At 48.2% G+C, this 15,532-nt stretch overlaps 1 protein-coding gene across 3 annotated transcripts in view; it reads left to right on the top strand.

The window, feature by feature from the left end:
* Nucleotides 1-15,532, top strand: part of NR6A1 (nuclear receptor subfamily 6 group A member 1) — a 97,897-nt gene that overhangs the window by 58,891 nt on the left and 23,474 nt on the right. The gene's annotated exons all lie outside the window — the stretch shown is intronic.

The raw sequence follows: 15,532 nt of genomic DNA, 5'->3' as shown, positions 1-15,532 counted from the left end.
CAATTGTCTTTCCTTATCTCATATATCATATATATTCTCTCCTTATCTATATATATATATTTATATATATTATATATATATATATATATATATATATGTTAAAATGTTTTCAGCTGGAATTTTAAAATTAAGGGAGACTAGGATGGTCCCATTTCGGCCTTATATATATATCATATATACTTATATATTTACTCCTTATCTCTTATATCATATATATTCTCTCCCTCCCATCTACTTCTCTTCTTTTTTACTTTCTATCTTTATATATATATTACTTAATGTCTATTCTCTTCCATATGTATTGTATATTGGACAAAGAATAAATAAATAAATAAATAAATAAATAAATAAATAAATAAATGGTACTCAAGGGAATCCGCCCAACCTCAACCAACATAGAGGCGGCACATGGACATCCGTCTTTCCATGTGCTAATTCTATAATGTGCTTCCATTCTAGTCCTTCCCTGTGCTAATGAGAACAATGCTGACCCCTCTGCTTTGTGACAGCCCTTCAGATATTAGTAGACAGTTATCAAGTCTCCTCTCAGTCTTCTCCTTTGCAGACTAAACATCCCTAGATCCTTTAACCGTTCTTCATAGGACATGGTTTCCAGACCACTCACCATCTTCATAACTCTCCTTTGAACTTGCTCTAGTTTATCAATGTCCTTTTTAAATTGGGGCCCCCAGAGCTGAACACAGTATTCCAAGTAACGTGAGAAAGTATTATTTGACTGAAAGAGTAATAGATGCTTGGAACAAACTTCCAGAAGGATGGGAGGCTGAGTCAACCTTGAGCCGGTCAGAATCGAACGGATGGCAGTGGGCAGAGTCAGCCTGCAACCCTGCATTCTAATCACTGGGAGGGAAAGAAGGAGGGAGGGAGGGAAGAAAGGAGGTAGGAAGGAAAGAAGGAGGCAGGCAGGGAGGAAGGAAGGAAAGGAAGGAAGGAGGCAGGCAGAGAGGGAGGAAGGAGGCAGGGAGGAAGAAAGGAAGGAGGCAGGGAGGAAGGAAAGAAGGAAGGAGGCAGGGAGGGAGGGAGAAAAGGAAGGAAGGAAGGAGGGAGGGAGGAAGAAAGGAAGGAGGCAGGGAGGGAGAGAGGAGGGAGGCAGGGAGAGAGGGAGAAAGGGAAGGAAGGAGGAAGGAAAGAAGGAAGAAAGGAAGATAGCAAATAGCATTTAGACTTACATATAGCCTCATAGTGCTTTTACAGCCCTCTCTAAGTGGTTTATCAGAATCAGTTTGAGTCCCGTGTCCCCCCCCTGTCCCCCACCCAGTGCAAAATAATAATAATATTGTCATTGGAGGATTAACATCAGCACCCTCTCAAAAATCCCTGGGGGGGGGGGGAATAGAGACCAAGGCCAGCCAAGACCAGAAACATTGGCGTTGGCTTTGTGTGGCTTTCACGGAAGAGCCAAAAGCAGGCCTAGGTGTGTGTAGTCCTCAAAACCACACACACACACACACACACACACACACACACTCACGTGTTGTGTACCTGTAAAAAATCAGCAGCAAGTCGTGGAAGGGAAGGGGAGAGAGGTGTGTGTTGTGGGTTGTGGGTTCTGCTCAGAAAGCAATTAGAGCAGGACAAATGAATTGTTCTTACACATCAAAGCCTCGCGAATTTTTCTGCAGGCGGAGGGGGGGTAAGAGACGGTGTTAATGCAAAGTGGCAGGAATGGAGAGGGAGGGGGGCTGTTGAGAAAACACACAGGGGGGGGGCAGCCGGTCTGTGAAATGCTGGCTTGATGTGATCTGAGTTGAGGGCCCGGGAAAGAGAGAGAGGCCGGGAACGTTGCTGGTCGAAACGAAACTCTTCCGAAATGTTCCCCTTCCCATTTTGTGGGGAGGAGGCTGTTCCTTTGCGCTGGGGGTGTCATTGCTCATCTACGGGAGAGTTGGGGCTCCGTCTGCCTTCCAGGGGGTCCCGGGAGCTTGTGGGGGTTGCCTTGCATTACCCAAGGAGGTAACGTCATCGGGGCTAGGAGGAAGGAGACGGTTTGCCAAGCTCCAGGCTGTCTTGGATTTAGTGTTTTTCCTGGAGGCGTTTCGTGACCCGACTGGGTAACGTCATCAGGGCTAGAAGGAAGAGGGTGGGAGGAGGAAAAGGGATGAAAGAGGAGGAAGGGGAAGGGGAGGAAGAGGAGGAGGTATGGAAGAGGAGGAAGGGAGGAGAAAGGGAGGAAGAGCAGGAAGGATTGAAGGGAGGAGAAAGGGAGGAAGAGGAGGAGGGATGGAAGAGGAGGAAGGGAGGAAGAGGAGGAGGGATGAGAGAGGAAGAAGGGAGGAGAAAGGGAGGAAGAGGAGGAGGGATGGAAGAGGAGGAAGGGAGGAAGAGGAGGAGGAAGGAAGAGGAGGAGGGATGGAAGAGGAGGAAGGGAGGAAGAGGAGGAGGGATGGAAGAGGAGGAAGGGAGGAAGAGGAGGAGGAAGGAAGAGGAGGAAGGATGGAAGAGGAGGAAGGGAGGAAGAGGAGGAGGGATGGAAGGAAGGAGGAGGGGGGAAGGGGAAGAGGAGGAGAAGGGAGAGAAGGAGGAGGAGAAGGAGGGGGAGTTGGAGGGGGAATGTCAGAAACAGGCGTTTCATGACCCAACTAGGTAACATTATCAGGGCATGAAAGAAGGAGGGAGGGTAAGGGGAAGAGGAGGGGAAGGGAGAGAACCAGGAGGAGTTAGAGGAGGAGGAAAACTGTCAGGTCCTTGACTCTCTCTTGAGTTTGAGTAATTTTCTTGCCGATGTTTCAGGACCCGACTAGGTAACAGCATCAGTGCTACCAGTGGAAGGGGGAAGGAGCAGGAGGAGGGATTGAAGAGGAAGCAGGAGGAGGAACAAGGGGAGGGGGGAAGACTTTGGGGTCCTTGGACCAGACATCCGGTGCTGTGTCCATCTGAGCTTGGTTATTTCCTTGCAGGCGTTTCATGACCCGACTAGGTAACATCATCAGGGCTAGAAGGAAGTGGGTGAGAGGGGGAGGAGGGATGAAGGAGGAGGAAGGAGAAAGGGAGGAGGAGGTCTGTGGGGGTCCTTGGTGCTTTTCTTGCAGACGTCTCATGACCCCACTAGCGAACATCATCAGTGCTAGTTTGGGTAATGAAAAGTCTCCAAGTTCAAGAGAGCACCAAGGACCCCTCAACAGGAAGGTCCTCCTGCGTGGCCTGGACAGGCCCCTCTCTCCAGCCCTCGGCTGTTTCCTCCGGCCATTTTGGACCCGGCGTCCGTCTGGGGCTCTGTCCATCAGCAGCCTCGGGCGGGAAGGCCTTGGCCCGCCTCCCAGGGCAAGGGACCAGCCCTGAAGGGTGCAGACAGAGAGAGGCCTGGAAGGCGAAGGGGCTGAGTCTGCCTGCGGCTGGATTGGCGTGTGGAGCCCAATCCACCGGAGATGCTCCTGCCTTGCTCAAGAGCCCCTGGGCAGAGCTGGCAGAGGAGACAGTCTGGAGAAGCCCCCCAACGCGCAAGGAGGTTGTGTGTGTACGTACACACACCTCCTGCCCCCTCCTCCTTTCCTTTTAATCCTCTCCTCTTTTCCTCCTTTCCTTTTTATTCTCTCCTCTTTTTTCCCTCCTTCTCCTCTTTCTCTTTTTCCCCTTTCCCCTTTCCCCTTCTTCCTCTTTCTCCTCCTCTTCCTCTTTTCCCCCTTTCCTCTTCTTCCTCTCCTCCTTTCCTTTTTATCCTCTCCTCTTTGTCTCCTCCTTCTCCTCTTCCTCCTCTTCCTCTTGTCGTCTTCTCTTCCATTCCTTCTCCTTTCCTCCTCCTCGCCTCCTTTCCTCTTCTTTCTCATTCTCCTCTCCCTTTCCTCTTGCACCTCCCCTCCCACTCCTTTCCTCTTCTTCCTCTTTATTCTCTCCTCCTCCTCCTCCTTTTCACTTACCCCTCCTCTGCCTTTCCACTTCTTCCTCCTTCTCCTCTCCTCTTCCCCTCCTTTCCTTTTTTTCCTCTTCCTTCTCTTCCTTCTCTCCTCCTTTTCTTCCTCTTCTATTCCATTCCTCCTCCTTTCTTCTCCCTCCTCCCCTCTTTCTCCTTTTCTTCTCTTCTTTTCTCCTCTCCTCCTTTCCTCTTCCCCCTCTTTCTCCTCTCCTCCTCCTCTCCTTCTCTCCTCTTCTTTTCCCTCTCCTCTCCTCCCTTTCCTCTTTCTCCTCTCTTTCTCTTTTCCTCTTTCTCCTCTCCTCTTCTTGTCCTCCTCCTCCTCTTTTCCTGTTCCTCCTCTCTTCTTCCACCTTTCCTCTTCTCTCTTCCTCCTATCCCTCCTTCCTCCTCTTCCTCCTCTCTTCCTTCTCTTCTTCTCCGCCTTTCCTCCTCCTCCTCCTTTCTTTTCCTCCTTTTTCTCTTCTTTCTCCTCTCCTCCCTTTCTTCTCCCTTTCCTCTTCTTCCTCTCCTTTCCTCTTTCCTTTTCTTCCTCCTCCTCCTCCTCCCCCCCTCCTCCTCGGTGGAATCCCCACAATTGTGACCTTAGGGCTTGAACTTTGGGCTCACGTGACCCGCCTGTAAGCTGACCTCCGGAGGAGGAGGGGGAGGAGGGGGTGGGTGGGTTTCTGGCCCCCGTGTGGTGTCCCGGCAGAGCACCGAGGCACCCCCGCCTGGCCACAGGGCAGGGGCAGTGAGCCAAGCCCTGGCCCCCCTCACCCCTCATGGCTGCTCCCCAGCCAACGTGGCGGAGCCCAAAATGGAGACGTGGGAAGGTAAGGGGGGGCACGGGGGGGGCTCAGTAAGGCGAAGGTGGGCTGGGGGGGGGTCTGCCCTTCTGCGGAGGCCTTTGAGGAGGGGGGCACGGGGGGGGCCTCCGTGCTTAAAAGTGCTTCTCTATTGTTTGGCGGCTTCCCAGATGGCCTTTAAAGATGGGGGGGGGAGTATTTGGGGGAGGGGAGGGTGGGTTTTCCCCCCTTTGTGGTTGCTTTCTCTGCTCCCCCTCCCTCCTCTTTGACACTTTGGGGGGGGAAAGTTGCTTTCCCGTTCAGTTTTTGCGTAGATGTGTGCTTGTGTGTGTGTGTGTTTTCTGGCTGCTTTTGGGGGGTCTCTCCTTTGGAGGGGGGGGGGTTCCCACCTCTGTCCATGCAAAGCCCCTTTGGCATCATTGCAAATGGGGGGGGGGGCTTCTCATCCCTCCAATTCTCCCAGAAAGTGCTGGACATGGAAAAAGCACGGGTCGAATTGCAGGCTTACAAGTAGTTTCTTACTACTAGTGTGCAGGGAGGGGGGGGCAGCAGAAGGAGGAGGGGGGAGCGACATTTAATTGCTTTTGTTTGTGCCTGGACCCCGCTGGAAGTTTCCGGCTCCTTCTGAGTTTCTTCAGCCCCCCCCCCGTTCTCTCTTTTATTTTTCCTTTCTTCTTTTCCGCTCCCTCCTCTCATTTCTCCCCCACTCTCTCTCTCTCTCTCTCCTGGAAGGGGGGCAGGGTAGGCCCTTTCCCCAAATGGGTCCAAGGGAGGGTTTGTGCTTTTGCCCACCTACCCACCCCCTTTCCACCCCCAGAACCCCCCTCCCTCCGAGATCAAAGCCAGGGAGACAGAGAGAGAGAGAAAGAAAGAAAGAAAGGAGGGAGGGAATGGAAAAAAGAGAGAGAGAGAAAAAAAGAAAGAAGGAGGGAGGGAAAGAAAGAAGGAAGGAAGGAAGGAGGGAGGGAGGAAATGGAAAGAAAGAGAGAGAGAAAAGAAAGAATGAATGAGGGAAGGAAGGAGGGAGGGAATGGAAAGAAAGTGAGAGGAAAGAAAGAAGGAAGGAAGGAAAGAAAGAAGGAAGGAGGGAATGGAAAGAAAGAGAGAGAGAAAAGAAAGGAGGGAGGGAAAGAAAAAGGGAGGGAATGGAAAGAAAGAGAGAGAGAGAAAAGAAAGAAAGAAGGAGGGAGGGAAAGGAAGGAGGGAGGGAGGAATGAAAGAAAGAGAGAAAGAGGGAAGGAAGGAAGGAGGGAATGAAGGAAAGAAAGGGAGAGAAAGGAAGGGGGAGGGAAAGAAAGAGGGAGGGAGGGAGGAATGAAGGAAAGAAAGAGGAAAGGAAAGAAGGAGGAAGGGAATGAAGGAAAGAAAGAAGGAAGGAGGGAGGGAGGGAATGAAGGAAAAAGGGAGAGAAAGAAAAAGAAAGAGGGAAGGAAAGAAGGAGGGAGGGAAAGAAAGAAAGAAAGAAAGAAAGAAAGAAAGGGAGAGACAAAGAAAAAAAGGAAGGAAGGAAGGAAGAAAAAAAGAAGAAGAAGAAAGAGTTAGATGTGTGAACACTTGGAAGTTGCCCACAAGGAGGCCTGAGATTTTTGACCAGGGGGAGAGCAAAGTAGGGCAGCAAACTTGTGTGTGTGTGTGTGGATGGGTGAGAGGCCCAGGTCCTCCCCCCCACAGCCTCTCCCAAAGGGGCCCCTGTCCCATCAGCAGCCCAATTCCTGCCCTGCTCCAGGTTTGTGGCTTCTGCTCCCATCTCCCCCCCCCAACCAGGGATGCCATGGGGGGAAGGGACGAGGGGGTTGGGGGCAGAGAGAAGCACATGGCACTCTCGACTTGAGTGTCTCTAAAGAATAACAAAGAGTTTGCAAAACGATTGAAAGAGACCTGTCAGTAAGCCTTCCTTCCTTCCTTCCTTCCTTCCTTCCTTCCTTCCTTCCTTCCTTCCTTCCTATCTCCTCCCTCTGTCCTCCCTCCCTTTCTCCTCCTTTCTTTCCCTCTTTCCTTCCTTTCCTTTCCACCTTTCTTTTCTTCCTTTCCCTCATCCCTTACTTTCTTCCTCTAATTCTTCTCTCCTGCCCCCTTCCTTTCATTTCTGTCTCCTCCCTTCCTTCCTTCCTCCTCCTCCTCCCTCCCTTCCTTCCTTCCTATCTCCTCCCTCTGCCCTCCCTCCCTTTCTCCTCCTCCTTTCTTTCCTCCTTTCCTTTCCTTTCCACCTTTCCTCCCTCCCTCCCTTCCTTCCTCTCATTCCTATCTCCTCCCTCTCCCATCCCTCCCTTCCTTTCTCCTCCTTCTTTCCTTCCTTCTCCTCCTCCCTCCCTCCCTCTCCTTCCCCAAAGCTAGAAAGGGAGGCTGAGCCCGTCCCAATGGAAGCTCCTGCTAGGTGGCTGGGTGGCTGGGTGCTTTCGCCTTGCCAACCCTCCTCCTGGCCTTACTCCCAAATGATGCCTCCTCCATTTGTTGGCCCCTCGTGAGTTCCAATATTGCTCCGTTTTGTGCAGTCACGGGAGCCGCCAGTTGGAGGTTTCTGGGCCAGGGGCATCTGCCTGGCCCTCCCCCCTTCTTCCTCCTCCTCCTCTCCCCAGCCAGGATTGGTGGCTCCGATGGGGAGGGGGCTGGAAAACTCCGAAACCCACCCAGCGAGGCCCCCTTAATCTCTTTTCTCTGCTCATCAGATAACTAAAGACCCAGATAATGCCTGTAAAATCTGTACAGTAGCTCTGCTTGAGGTCCTGGGCAGCAGGAGGAGGAGGAGGCTGGGTGGACCCTCGTAATCCAACTTTCCCACCCCCCCACCCTCCCCTTTTGTGCCGCAGCGACAACAGGCCCCTTGGCTGTAAATACACTGCTCAAAAAAATAAATAAAGGGAACACAATATGACTCCCAAGTAAATCAAACTTCTGTGAAATCAAACCGTCCACTTAGGAAGCAACTGCTGATGGACCATCAGTTTCATTTTGTTGTCAGCACACCCAGCTTTGTACAGAACAAAGCATTCATTGAGAATATTTCATTCATTCAGATCTAGGATGGGTTCTTTGAGGGTTCCCTTTAATTTTTTGGAGCAGTATAGTTTGGGTCCCCACGATGCAAAAAGGACGCTGAGACGAGTCTAGAAAGAGTGCAGAGAAGATCAACAATTAAGAACCCACAAAAAGATGTTGACAAAATCGAATGGGTCCAAAGACGGGCTACAAGAATGGTGGAAGGTCTTAAGCAGGGGTCCTCAAACTTGGCAACTTTAAGACTTGTGGACCTCAACTCCCAGAATTCTCTAGCCAGCATAGCTGGCTGGAGAATTCTGGGAGTTGAAGTCCACAAGTCTTAAAGTTGCCAAGTTTGAAGACCTCTGGTCTTAAGCATAAAACGTATCAGGAAAGACTTCATGAACTCAATCTGTCTAGTCTGGAGGACAGAAGGGAAAGTGGGGATATGATTGAAACATTTAAATGTGTCAAAGGGTTAAATAAGGTTCAGGATGAAGTGTTTTTATTCATTCATTCATTCATTCATTTATTAGATTTGTATGCTGCCCCTCTCCGTAGACTGAGTTTTTAATAGGAAAGTGAACACAAGAACAAGGGGACACAACCTGAAGTTAGTTGGGGGAAAGATCAAAAGCAACATGAGAAAATATTATTTTACTGAAAGAGGAGTAGATCCTTGGAACAAACTTCCAGTAGACGTGGTTGGGTAAATCCACAGTAACTGAGTTTAAACATGCCTGGGATAAACATAGATCCATCCTAAGATAAAATACAAAAAAATAGTATAAGGGCAAACTAGATGGATCATGAGGTCTTTTTCTGCCGTCAGTCTTCTATGTTTCTAAGAGACCGGGGGCTAAAACATGTGAAGAACGGTTGCAGGAACTGGGCATGGCTAGTTTACTGAAAAGAAGGACCAGGGGAGACAGGATAGCAGGATGCCACCAAGAAGAGGGAGTCAAGCTATTCTCCAAAGCAGCCGAGGGTAGAACAAGAAGCAATGGGTGGCAACTAAACAAGGAGAGAAGCAACCCAGAAGGAGCAGGGGAGACATGATAGCAGTCTTCCAATAATAATTCAGTCTTCGGCTGAATGAAAGTCTCCATTTTAACCCCGCTGCAGAGCACAAAGGGGGCCCAGTTTCTGCCAACTGCCCCTATGCCAAATAGAGTCCTTTAAAAAAAAAAAGGAAAAAAGTTTTATTTATAGGTTTTTTTTGTGGGGGGGGGGGTACACATAGGTGCTTAGTGAACAGTGTAATGTCTGGGCCAATTCACTTTATATATCATACTACTACGGAGAGGGGCGGCATACAAGTTTAATAAATAAATAAATAAAATAAAATAAATAAATAATAATATCCGTGTTTTCCCCAAAATAAGACCCTGAGATGTATGATTGTTTTTTATATGTAGGGTTTTAAATTGCTTTTTTATTGTTGGATTTGTATCATGTTTTTTGTGTTGTGAGCCGCTCTGAGTCTCTGGAGAGGGGCGGCATACAGGTCGAATAAATAAATAAATAAATAAATAATAATAATAATAATAATAATTTTAAATAAGTCGATTTAAATCCCAATTCAATTCAGTAATTCTGTTGCTTGAGTTAAATCAACCTGATTTCAACCCTAATTTTTAAAGAGCAACCGTCATCTCTATCCCGCAGCGGCCCCTCTAACGCGCTATTGACTTACCGTCAGTCTCATCCACTTCAATGGGACAGCTGGTGAGTAGAGACACAGCAAGGTGAAGGGGATGTGGCAGGTAGCAAGTGAGGGGATGCCCGCTAATATGATGGATCTGAAATGACAGGCGATCTTTAAATGTAAGGACTCGTTCTTGGCTGGCAGTTAGAATCTTTAATACGTATTATTTGCAAACAAAATGAAAGTTTCCTCTCCTCCTTTCCCCCCACCCCAAAGTTACCGGAATTTTATTTGCCTCAAGCTTATTATGAATTGCAACCAAAGACATTGTGCAAAGAAAGCAAAGATTAAGTACACTTTGAGGAAAGGTAACAGAATGAAGGCTTCCTATTTAGCTTGCCGAGCTTGGATTCATTCAACGGGTTTACCAATAATGTAAATATTGCACAGCCTCATTCTGCATAACTAAGCGCCACTTCACGCTGAACAAACTAAAGTATGGATGTATCTTGAATAGAAAACTATCTTTAGACAGATTTTTTTTTTATTCACAAAAGCATTTTGTTAAAAACAAATTTCATAAAAAACATGGAAGATTGACGGCAGAAAAAGACATCAGTCTGCCTTTATACTATTTCCTGTACATTTATCTTAGGATGGATCTATGTTTATCTCAGGCATGTTTAAATTCAGTTGCTGTGGATTTACCAACCACGTCTGCTGGAAGTTTGTCCCAAGCATCTACTACTCTTTCAGTCAAATAATATTTTCTCACGTTGCTTTCTGATCTTTCCCCCAACTAACCTCAGATTGTGCCCCCTTGTTCTTGGGTTCACTTTCCTATTAAAAACACTTCCCTCCTGAACCTTATTTAGAAACATAGAAGATTGACGGCAGAAAAAGACCTCATGGTCCATTTAGTCTGCCCTTATACTATTTTCCTGTATTTTATCTTAGAGTGGAGAGGCAGAGATGGGCCTTAAGAACTTTACGAAAGGCAAGGAGGGTGGGGGCAGTTCTAATCTCCGGGGGGAGCTGGTTCCAGAGGGTTGGGGCCGCCACAGAGAAGGCTCTTCTCCTGGGTCCCGCCAAACGACATTGTTTAGTCGACGGGACCCGGAGAAGGCCAACTCTGTGGGACCTAACCGGTTGCTGGGATTCGTGATATCTTAGGATGGATCTATGTTTATCCCAGGCATGTTTAAATTCAGTTCCTGTGGATTTACCAACCATGTCTGCTGGAAGTTTGTTCCAAGCGTCTGCTACTGTTTCAGTCAAATAATATTTTCTCACATTGCTTCTAATCTTTCCCCCAACTAACGTCAGATTGTGACCCCTTGTTCTTGGGTTCCCTTTCCTTCTGTCCTCCAGACTTAAAGATTGAGTTCATGAAGTCTTTCCTGATAAGTTTTATGCTTAAGACCTTCCACCATTTTTGTAGCCCGTCTTTGGACCTGTTTGATTTTTATCAATCTCTTTTTGTGGGTGAGGTCTCCAGAACTGAACACAGTACTGCAAATGGGGTCTCACTAGCGGGATCACAATCTCCCTCTTCCTGCTTGTTATGGAAACATAGAAGACTGACGGCAGAAAAAGACCTCCTGGTCCATCTAGTCTGCCCTTATACTATTTCCTGTATTTTATCTTAGGATGGATCTATGTTTATCCCAGGCATGTTTCCATCCTAAGATAAAAAACAGAAAATAGTATAAGGGATATAAATTATACAGCCAAGCACAGTTCACCCATTTTGAGACTGTCAGAAATCAGTTCCCCTAAATCCTTCTCTTCTGAGTTTTTTGCTAACAAAAGTTTTTTTAAAAATCCGATTTAAGTTTTAAACAAATCTGGGGGGGGTTTCCTAGGTTTTTTTTAACCATCCATTTTTAACCAGGTTAAGCCAGGGGTTAAATGTTCCCAGTTTGTGCATTATTATTATTATTATTATTATTATTATTATTATTATTATTATTATTAATTAGATTTGTATGCCACCCCTCTCCGTAGACTCGGGGCGGCTAACAACAATAACAAGAACAATGTAAGAACAAATCTAATAATTTAAAAAATGCTAAAAACCCCATTATTAAAAGCAAACATACACACAAACATACCATGTATAAACTATATAGGCCCGGGGGAGATGTCTCAGTTCCCCATGCCTGACGGCAGAGATGGGCCTTAAGAACTTTACGAAAGGCAAGGAGGGTGGGGGCAGTTCTAATCTCCGGGGGGAGCTGGTTCCAGAGGGTTGGGGCCGCCACAGAGAAGGCTCTTCTCCTGGGTCCCGCCAAACGACATTGTTTAGTCGACGGGACCCGGAGTAGGCCAACTCTGTGGGACTTAACCGGTCGCTGGGATTTGTGCGGCAGAAGGCGGTCCCGGAGATATTATGGTCCGATGCCATGAAGGGCTTTAAAGGTCATAACCAACACTTTGAATTGTGCCCGGAAATTGATCGGCAACCAATGCAGACTGTGGAGTGTTGGTGTAATATGGGCCGGTCGATCATCATAGGGATGGTAGCAACTGCAGCGTGAGGCTTCCCCACCCACCCAGATGCCGCTATTTGGGTTCTTTTATCCTATGCGCAAAGTGTTCTGAGCATGCGCAGAAAATAAAAGAACCCAAATGTCAGCATCCGGGCAGATGGGAAATAGCTCTCCGATGACTGACAAGCACGAGTGAACCGGGAGCATTTCACCCGTGGGTTAGCCCCAAGGACATGCTATGTGCCGGAATGCCAGGAACGCTGTTCTGGTGGCGGCAACGGAGCATGTAGCTCTATTGCCGCCGTGCATGCGCAGAAGCAAAGAAACGAGCAATTTTTGCTGCCGGAAGGACGTCCACGCCATAGTTCCCTCTAAGCTGAGCAGTGAGCAATCGCTCACTTAAAAATCATCATCAACTCAGAGTTTTCCAAACCTGCCCAGAAGCCGAGAGGGAAAGAGTGAGAGGGAAGGAGAGAGAGAGGAAGTGAGGAAGAGAAACAGATAGAAAAAAGAGAGGAAGGAAAAGAGAAAGAAAAAGAATGGGAGTAAGGAAGAGAGAAAGAAAATCAAAATCTAGTTTGAAACTAGCTCAACTATTTAAGTGGCATTTTGATATTGATAGAGTTGCCCTATTATGAGCTCACTGTTATAGACACACAGTACAGTATTTTATTTTGAAATTCTCTGAGGCAAAACACGGTGGGTTTTTTGTTTGTTTGTTTGTTTGTTTTGTTTGTTTGTTTGCTTGCTTGCTTATTCATTCATTCATTCATTCATTCATTCATTCATTCATTCATTCATTCATTCATTCATTTATTCATTTATTATTTCTGTGCCGCCCAGTCCCAAAGGGACTGCCGCTCAGACACTATACTTTTCCGCCCACCCCCACCCCAAAATTAGAGGGAACACTGGTCCACGCTCGAGATTTCAGCTGCTGCACATGCGCAGCCGCCGAATCTTGCTGCGGCACCTAGATTGGCAGCTGGGGCCAACACCAAAAGCAGCCCCGCCTGAGCTCTGGCTGCACGGCCTGCTTTCTGCTCTCCCATGCCGCAGGCATCTCTCGGTGCAGCAGTGGCACTCCGAGCGAGTCGTGGCCTTTGGGGCGCCATTGCTGGGCTGAGAGATGCCTGTGGTGCGGGAGAGAACGGAACAGGCCGCACGTCTGGAGCCCGGGGCCGCCCTGCCTCCACCCCATGCCGCGTGCTATCTTCTCGGCGAGGGAGAAGCCGTCGCGCAAGGTAAGGCAGGCTGTGGGAGGTGGAGCACTCAGGCCACTTGTGGTGAAGACGCTGCTTGCGGCGGGGCAGGCGAATGGGCAGGGCACCTGGCGGGGGTAACTTACCTTTTCGCTTTCCGGCTTTTTTGCTTCTGCCCCTATTTGGACAGGGAGTCATTGCTCACAGTCGCTCATGCCCTCATCACCTCGAGGTTCGATTACTGGAACGCTCTCTACATGGGGCTACCTTTGAGAAGTGTTCGGAAACTTCAGATCGTGCAGAATGCGCCTGCGAGAGCCATCGTGGGGCTTCCTAGATTCGCCCACGTTTCTTCAACACTCCGCGGCCTGCACTGGCTGCCGATCGGTTTCCGGTCACAATTCAAAGTGTTGGTCATGACCTTTAAAGCCCTACATGGCATTGGGCCAGAATACATCCGGAACCGCCTTCTACCGCACGAATCCCTGCGGCCGATAAGGTCCCACAGAGTTGGCCTCCTCCGGGTCCCGTCGACCAAACAATGTCGTTTGGCGGGCCCCAGGGGAAGAGCCTTCTCTGTGGTGGCCCCGGCCCTCTGGAATCAACTCCCCCCAGATATTAGAACGGCCCCCACCCTCCTTGTCTTTCGCAAATTACTCAAGACCCACCTTTGTCGCCAGGCATTTGTCCCCTAGGCCATTACAAGTTATGTATGGTATGTTTGTGTGTATGTTTGGTTTTTATAGTAAGGGTTTTTAGTTGTTTTATTAAATTGGATTGTTACATGTTGTTTTTTATCATTGTTGTTAGCCGCCCCGAGTCTGCGGAGAGGGGCGGCATACAAATCCAAGACATAATAATAATAATAATAATAATAATAATAATAATAATAATAATAACCACCCCGCAAATTGCACATCCTTGCACTAGAGTCCCTCGCCATGTGCACACACGCTCCCAGCCCCGTTCCGGTGGTGCCGGGAATGGTGGCCTGTTGCTGGTTAGGCCACTTCATTTACCTACTACCGGATCTCTCTCGGAGGCTGTCGCAGTTGCACATGTGCACCACATCGTTGCGGGATTTGCCTTCTGCACATGCTCAACAAGCCGAGACTTGCCCGAGGATGCCCCCGAGAGCGAGATTTTGACGATGTTCGCCAATATTTTTGCTTTCGCGCATGTGCTGAAGCAATAAAATTGCCGAAATCTCGCTCTCCCGCGTGTCTCCGCACAGTTGTGCACGCCTCCCGGTGTTTCCCACTGGCGCCGCGCCCCTGCGCGCATCGGCTGCTTCCCCCCACCGAAACCCAGGCTCTTTGGCAGAACATTGGTGTCGTAGCGCCATCCACCCATCGAGCCTCCCGCGTAAAGAGGGGTCAGGCAAGGATCCAGGATAATGAGGGCCAGGGCTCAGCATTGTCAATTGGCTTGCTCTGGGCGCTGTGCGTGAGCCAGGGTCGTGGTTTTGACATCGTGGTTTCAGCCGTGATTAGCGGATGCCCACCGGGAGTCGGCAGAGAGCCCTGCCTTGGCCTCATTCTGTCTGAGCCAGGATGGGAAACCTCCGCTTAGTGCAAAGTGACAGGCCTCCTGGGAAGGAGAAAGTGCTTTGCTTCCTTTTAATAAATATTTTTTTCATTTATTTTCACATTTCACATGTCACGGCATTCTCAAGCCTTTTATATGCATTATTATTATATTTGTGCTTTTCATATATTGTTTTACCATATTATCTAAATCCTATTTATTTATTTATTTATTTATTTATTTATTTATTTATTTAGATAGATAGATAAGGTAGATAGATAGGTAGATAGGTAGATACATAGATAAGGTAGGTAGGTAGGTAGATAGATAAGGTAGATAGATAGATAGATAGATAGATAGATAGATAGATAGATAGATAGACAGACAGACAGACAGACAGACAGACAGACAGACAGACAGACAGACAGACAGACAGACAGACAGACAGATAGATAGATAGATAGATAGATACATAGATAAGGTAGATAGATAGATAGATAGATAGATAGATAGATAGATAGATAGATAGATAGACAGACAGACAGATAGATAGATAGATAGATAGATTTGTATGCCGCCCCTCTCCGAAGACTCGGGGCGGCTCACAACAACAATAAAAAACAGTATAAACAATGGAACAAATCTAATAATAAGAATTATCTAAAAACCCCAACTGTTAAAAAAAACCATACAACACATACATACCAAACATGAAATATAAGAAAGCCTGGGGGAGATGTCTTAGTTCCCTCATGCCTGGCGATATAGGTGGGTCTTGACTAACTTGCGAAAGATGAGGGTGGGGGCTGTTCTAATCTCCGGGGGGAGTTGATTCCAGAGGGCTGGGGCCGCCACAGAGAAGGCTTTTCCCCTGGGGCCCGCCAAACAACATTGTTTGGTCGACGGGACCCGGAGAAGGCCAATTAACCGATCGCTGGGATTTGTGCGGCAGAAGGTGGTCCCGGAGGTATTCTGGTCCGATGCCATGAAGGGCTTTATAGGTCATAACTGACACTTTGAATTGTGACCGG

The sequence above is a fragment of the Erythrolamprus reginae genome, chromosome 8 (assembly GCF_031021105.1).
Source record: "Erythrolamprus reginae isolate rEryReg1 chromosome 8, rEryReg1.hap1, whole genome shotgun sequence".
NCBI classification, from domain to species: Eukaryota; Metazoa; Chordata; class Lepidosauria; order Squamata; family Dipsadidae; genus Erythrolamprus; species Erythrolamprus reginae.
Note: the sequence above shows the minus strand (reverse complement) of the source record. Positions and strands in the feature narration are given on the sequence as shown.